Source organism: Oncorhynchus tshawytscha, linkage group LG16 (assembly GCF_018296145.1).
Source record: "Oncorhynchus tshawytscha isolate Ot180627B linkage group LG16, Otsh_v2.0, whole genome shotgun sequence".
NCBI classification, from domain to species: Eukaryota; Metazoa; Chordata; class Actinopteri; order Salmoniformes; family Salmonidae; genus Oncorhynchus; species Oncorhynchus tshawytscha.
In genome coordinates, this window is record NC_056444.1 from 43,649,270 (window position 1) to 43,656,087 (window position 6,818).

Here is a 6,818-nt window from a genome sequence, read left to right on the forward strand (position 1 = left end):
ATTGAGGACGTTTCTGTTCTATCTTTGCTTTTGCTCTGCTGGCAAAGGTTGTGTTTCAGATGTGTTTTGACTGTGGGTTCTAAGTGCTAGCTGGATAAAGTAGGTTAGTTGCTTGCTGCTTTGCCTACTGTGGTGGTTTCTGTGTGGATTTATCTGATGTTTTCTTGGATCTAAATCACAGACCCGCTCACTGGCTCCTCTCAGTGCCTCCTGTTTGTACGATGCTCTGGTTACTATGGTTTCCCCCTCCCTGTTTTTTCAAGACCAAATACTATTCCCCCCTTGATCTTCGCCACCTGAAATATAACTATTGGCTCTCCTCTGATGTACTTATCCTTGCCCGCTCATCATACATCCTACGTAGACTCCGCTACCTGCATCGTGGCTCACGTTGCAACTGGTCTTTCAACTATACTACTGGTAGCAACATTAACTCCCTTTGGTCTCACTCCACCCTGCTCCCAATAGATCATCTCGTACTGTAAACCATGACTGCCTTCAGCCTACCACTATCGATAAACTCACCTCTGTCTCACAATACTAACTTTGCTCTCCTCAACACTTGGTCAATGAGCAACAAAGCCCCCTTGCTCCATTATCTAATATCTGACAACAAGCTAGACTTACTTCTCCTAACTGAAAGTTGGCAACAGCCTGGTGATTTATTCTCTCTTAAGCAAGCTACTCCCGCTGGTTATGGCTACCTGTGTCACCCCCGCTCCATCGGTGTAGTCCAAAATCAAAATAACTGAACTGTCTTTCCCTACTGTCACAATCGTCACCAGGGTGGAAATGATCAGACCAAGGTGCAGCATGGTGAGCGTACAGTACATTTCTTTTTATTTATAAATGTCACCAACAAAACAAAGAATAAGGAGCTGACCATGAAGTTGACTAGGGCTATACAGGCCACTAACACAGACAACTACCCACAACTAAGGTGGCAAAACAGGCTGCCTAAGTATGATTCCCAATCAGATACAACGATAGACAGCTGTCCCTGATTGAGAAACATACCCGGCCAAAACATAGAAGTAGAAAACATAGAAATAAAGAAACTGGAATGCCCACCCTAGTCACACCCTGGCCTAACTAATGAAACATTCCTATCTGAACTACTCATAATTTCTGTCCCACTATCTCCACACTTACTGTTGCTTGGAGATATGTATATGTCACGTCCTGACCATAGAGAGCCCTTGGTTCCAACCTGAAGAGCCTGTCAGCAGTCTGGTGAGTCCTGTGCCAGCTCTCCGCACTCTCCCTGAAGTGCGTGTCACTAGTCCGGTGCCACCTGTGCCAGCTCCACGCACCAGGCCTCCAGTGCGCCTCCCCAGTCCGGTACATCCAGTGCCAGCTCCCCGCACTCTCCCTGAAGTGCGTGTCACTAGTCCGGTGCCACCTGTGCCGGCTCCACGCACCAGGCCTCCAGTGCGTCTCTCCAGCCAGGTACTTCCGGTGCCAGCTCCAAGGCCAGAGTCTTCCTCTGCGGCGGTGCCCAGTCCAGGCACGGTGTCCAGTCCCGCTCCAGGGCAGGAGCCTTCCTCTGCGCCGATGCCCAGTCCAGGCACGGTGTCCAGTTCTGCTCCAGGGCAGGAGCCTTCCTCTGCGCCGGTGCCCAGTCCAGGCACAGTCCCATCTGCTGAGCTCATGGTCAACCAGGACCTTGTCAATTGTCTACAGGTGGCACTGTGGCTGGGAAACTAGGAGCTTATAAACACTCTGCTGAGGTAGGAATCAAACTCAAGTCAAATCAAACTTTATTCAACAAAGTGCATTTCAAAGTCTCAATGTACTTTACAGTAAAATACAGCCTATTCGGAAAATACTCAGACCCCTTAACTCTTTCCTTATTTTGCCTTATTCTAAAATGGATGAAATATTTTTTCCCCTCATCAATTTATACACAATAGCCCATAATGACAAAGCAAAAAAGAATTGGCAAATTTACATATAAAAAAAAAATGATTTCACATCACAAAAGTATTCAAACCCTTTACTCATAACTTTGTTAAAGCACCTTTGGCAGCCAATACAGCCTGACGTCTTCTTGGGTATGACGCTACAAGCTTAGCACACTTGTATTTAGGGAGTTTCTCCCATTCTTCTCTGCAGATCCTCTCAAGCTCTGTCAGGTTGGATGAGTTCATCGCTGCACAGCTATTTTCAGGTCTCCATAGATGTTCAATTGGGTTCAAGCCCGGGCTCTGGCTGGTCCACAAGGACATTCAGAGACTTGTCCCAAAGCCACTCCTGTGTTGTCTTGGCTGTGTGCTTAGGGTCGTTGTCCTGTTGAAAGGTGTACCTTCGCCCCAGTCTGAGGTCCTGAGTGCTTTGGAGCAGGTTTTCATCAAGGATCTCTCCGTTCATCTTTCCCTCGATCCTGACTAGTCTCCCAGTCCCCACCGCTGAAAAACATCCCCACAGCATGATGCTGCCAGCACCATGCTTCACCGTAGGGATGATGCCAGGTTTCCTCCAGACATGACACTTGGCATTCAGGCCAAAGAGTTTAATCGTGGTTTCATCGGACCAGAGAATCTTGTTTCTCATGGTCTGAGAGCCTTTAGGTGTCTTTTGGCAAAATCCAAGCGGGCTGTCATGTGCCTTTTACTAAGGAGTGTCTTTTGTCTGTCCGTCATTTAAGAATGATGGAAGCCACAGTGTTCTCGTGGGCCTTCAATGCTGCAGACATTACTTGGTACCCTTCCTCAGATCTGTGCCTTGACACAATCCTGTCTCGGAGCTCTACGGACAATTCCTTTGACCTCATGGCCTGGTTTTTGGTCTGCCATGCACTGTCAACTGTGGGACCTTTATATAGAAAGGTGTGTGCCTTTCCAAATCATGTCCAATCAATTGAATTTACCACAAGTGGACTCCACTCAAGTTGTAGAAACATCTCAATGATGATCAATGGAAACAGGATGCACCTGAGCTACAATGTAGAAAATAGTAAAAATAAAGAAAAACCCTTAAATGAGTAGGTGTGTCTAAACTTTTGACTGGTGCTGTATATTTTTTTATTATTATTATTGTGCTTTTTACCCCTTTTTCTGATATCCAATTGGTAGTTACAGTCTTGTCCCATCGCTGCAACTCCCGTACGTGCTCGGGCTCCCGAGTGGTGCAGCTGTCTAAAGCACTGCATCTCAGTGCAAGAGGTGTCACTACAGACCCTAGTTTGAATCTAGGCTGTATCACATATCACATCTAGCTGTGATTAAGAGTCCCATAGGGTGACGTACAATTGGCCCAGCGTCGTCCGGGTTTTACCGGGGTAGGCCGCCATTGTAAATAAGAATTTGTTCTTAACTGACTTACCTAGTTAAATAAAGATGATGATAAAATAAAGAAATTGAGGCGAAGGTCAAAAGCCACACTGCTCGCTCAACCCAGAAGCACCAATGTGTTGTACAACTGGGGACTGAAGTCAGCGTGCATGCGCCCCGCCCGCCACAGGAGTCGCTAGAGCAAGATGGGACAAGGACATCCTGGCCGGCCAAACCCTCCCCTACACCTGATGATTCTGGGACAATTGTGTACCGCCTCATAGGTCTCCCATTCGCGGCCAGCTGTGAGTCAGCCCAGGATCGAAACCAGGGTCTGTAGTGACGCCTCTACCACTGAGATGCAGTGCCTTAGACCGCTGCGCCACTCGGGAGCCTAATATCATTTAAAAGTATACATTAAGGTGTTTGTAGTAAAATATACTTGGCAAAAACGAATGTAGATGTTAGTAAATGCATTTTTTATACCTTCCCAAAAGTTTTTTTTAAAAGTACAATGGAGGGGTACCTAAATGGCTGCTTGGGGGTTATAAAACATTGCCCCCTGTCAGTCATCTGGGTATTTAAACACATAATTGGTACCAACTGGGTTAAACTGGTTAGGTAAAAAGTATTTAAACTTGGAACTTAAAAGGATATTTGTATTTATTGAATTTGTAAGGAATGACAAATTGAGGAATTTTGTGTATTTGTATGTGTACTGTATGTCCTATTTTTATCTGCAACCTACAAGAATTGTATTTTGTCATTAAACATTTAAACTGAACTTTAAGAACTGGGTTCAGTAACACTTCTATTTTCATCTACTAACATTAAAATCCATTTCACCCATTGTGCACACATCATATGACATTGGACAATGTATAACAAGATGTGCATGCTTTGCTGTTCTCTGGTGGTGAACCATTGTATTAAATCTGAGAAAATATGACTGTCCATTTTTGTTCTTATAGTAGGCTTTGTCAGATGTCATTTTGGATGCATGATCTCAATTAAATAGGCCAGACAAAACAAAATGAGCTTTTCCCACTCTGACCACCACTCTTTGTATATCCAATGTCAGATTGAAAGCGGATAGGTCAGGGAGTTATTAGGCCTATACTATCTATGGGCATTCCTCTGATTCAAACAAATGTCTCTTTATGCCACTAAGTTACCACGTGTGACAGATGGTATAAAAGCATAACTTTACATACAAGAACAGTTTAATTTGACAATATATGATTTTGTAAATATTTCTATAATAATCCTTTAGTGAAAAATTGTGTACATTTATTTTGAGTGGAACATGCTATCTGTAAAGAAGATATAAATATAATCAAACTCAGAGGCATCATGCCGATAGGTGGCACATGCCCCTTCAGATCCTATATATACTGTACCAGTCAAAAGTTTGGACACACCTATTCTTTCAAGGGGTTTCTTTATTTTTACCATTTTCGACATTGTAGAATAATAGTGAGGATATCAAAACTAGGGAATAACACATATGGAACCATGTAGTAACCAAAAAAGTGTTAAATAAATCAAAATGTATTTTATTTTTGAGGTTCTTCAAAGTAGCCACCCTTTGCCTTTATGACAGCTTTGCACACTCTTGGCATTCTCTCAACCAGCTTCATGAGGTAGTCACCTGGAATGCATTTCAATTAACAGGTGTGACTTGTTAAAAGATCATTTGTGGAATTCCTTTCCTTCTTAATGCATTTGAGCCAATTAGTTGTGTTGTGACAAGGAAGGAGTGGTATACAGAAGATAGCCCTATTTGGTAAAAGACCAAGTCCATATTATGGCAAGATCAGCTCAAATAAGCAAAGAGATAAAAATAGTCCATCATTACTTTAAGACATGAAGGTCAGCCAATACAGAACATTTCAAGAACTTTGAAAGTTTCTTCAAGTGCAGTCGCGAAAAACCATTAAGCGCTTTGATGAAATTCGCTCTCATGAGGACCGCCACAGGAAAGGAAGACCCAGAGTTACCTTGCTGCGGAGGATAAGTTCATTAGTTACCAGCCTGAGAAATTGCAGCCTAAATAAACGCTTTACAGAGTTCAAGTAACAGACAGACACATCTCAACATCAACTGTTCAGAGGAGACTTTGTGAAGCAGGCCTTCATGGTCAAATTGCTGCAAAGAAACCACTACTAAAGGACACCAATAATAAGAAGAGACCTGCTTGGGCCAAGGATCAAGTACAATGGACATTAGACCAGTAAAAATCTGTCCTTTGGTCTGATGAGTCTAAATTTGAGATTTTGGGTTCCAACAGCCGTGTCTCAGTGAGACGCAGAGTAGGTGAACGGATAATCTCTGCATGTGTGGTTCCCACCGTGAAGCATAGAGGAGGTGATGGTGTGGGGGTGCTTTGTTGGTGACACTGTAAGTGATTTATTTAGAATTCAAGGCACACTTAAGCTGCATGGCTACCACAGCATTCTGCAAGGATACACCATCCCGTCTGGTTTGCGCTTAGTGGCACTATCATTTGTTTTTCAACAGGACAAATGACCCAACACACCTCCAGGCTGTGTAAGGGCTATTTAACCAAGAAGGGGAGTGGTGGAGTGCTGCATCAGATGACCTGGCCTCCACAATCACCTGACCTCAACCCAATTGAGATAGTTTGGGATGAGTTGGACCACAGAGTGAAGGAAAAGCAGCCAACAAGTGATCAGCATATGTGGGAACTCCTTCAATACTGTTGGAAAACCATTCCAGGTGAAGCTGGTTGAGAGAATGCAAAGAGTGTGCAAAGCTGTCAAGGCAAAGGGAAGAAACTAAAATATAAAATACATTTGGATTTGTTTAACACTTTTTGTTACTTAGATGATTCCATGTGTTATTTCATCATTTTGATGTCTTCACTAATATTCTACAATGTAGATAATAGTAAAAATGAAGAAAAACCCTTGAATGAGTAGGTGTCCAAACTTTTGACTGGTAAAAATATTTAATCATTTTTCCCCCTGTAATACTACTAGCCACTTAGCAATTGTATGAAGTTGTCTTTAGCATGCCCAGACACAGTAGGTTCCCAATCTCCCAAACACATACCTACCTACAAGCAATTTCAGGGTATTAATCAAGTTAGAGTAGCTGGCAAGCTTGGTAGACTTTAGAAAAGCAAGCAATAACTACTTCAGTACCTAATGTACTGAATAAGACTCACATTCCTTTTATTTTTTTATCCAGATTTTAGCAGAGAAGCATATTTAGTTTTTCAAAAATTAACACCAATCAGGAATACAGACAGCTAGAGGTATGCTTAGATATGCAGAAAAATAGACATTTTTTACTTAGAATTATGTATAATGATTATGGCTCTAGATTCCAGGAAAACCCTGTTTCAGGTGTTTGAAAAATGCACAATTCTCCAATTTACAGATGTGTGTGTGTGTGTGTGTGTTTGTGGGGGGGGCATCCTCACATACTTTACGCCGCCTCAGATTTGTGGGGTGCATGACGACCTGGTCATACTCATATGCAGAGTCCCGTTATGAGAGTCAGGAGTTCTACGATTGTCCA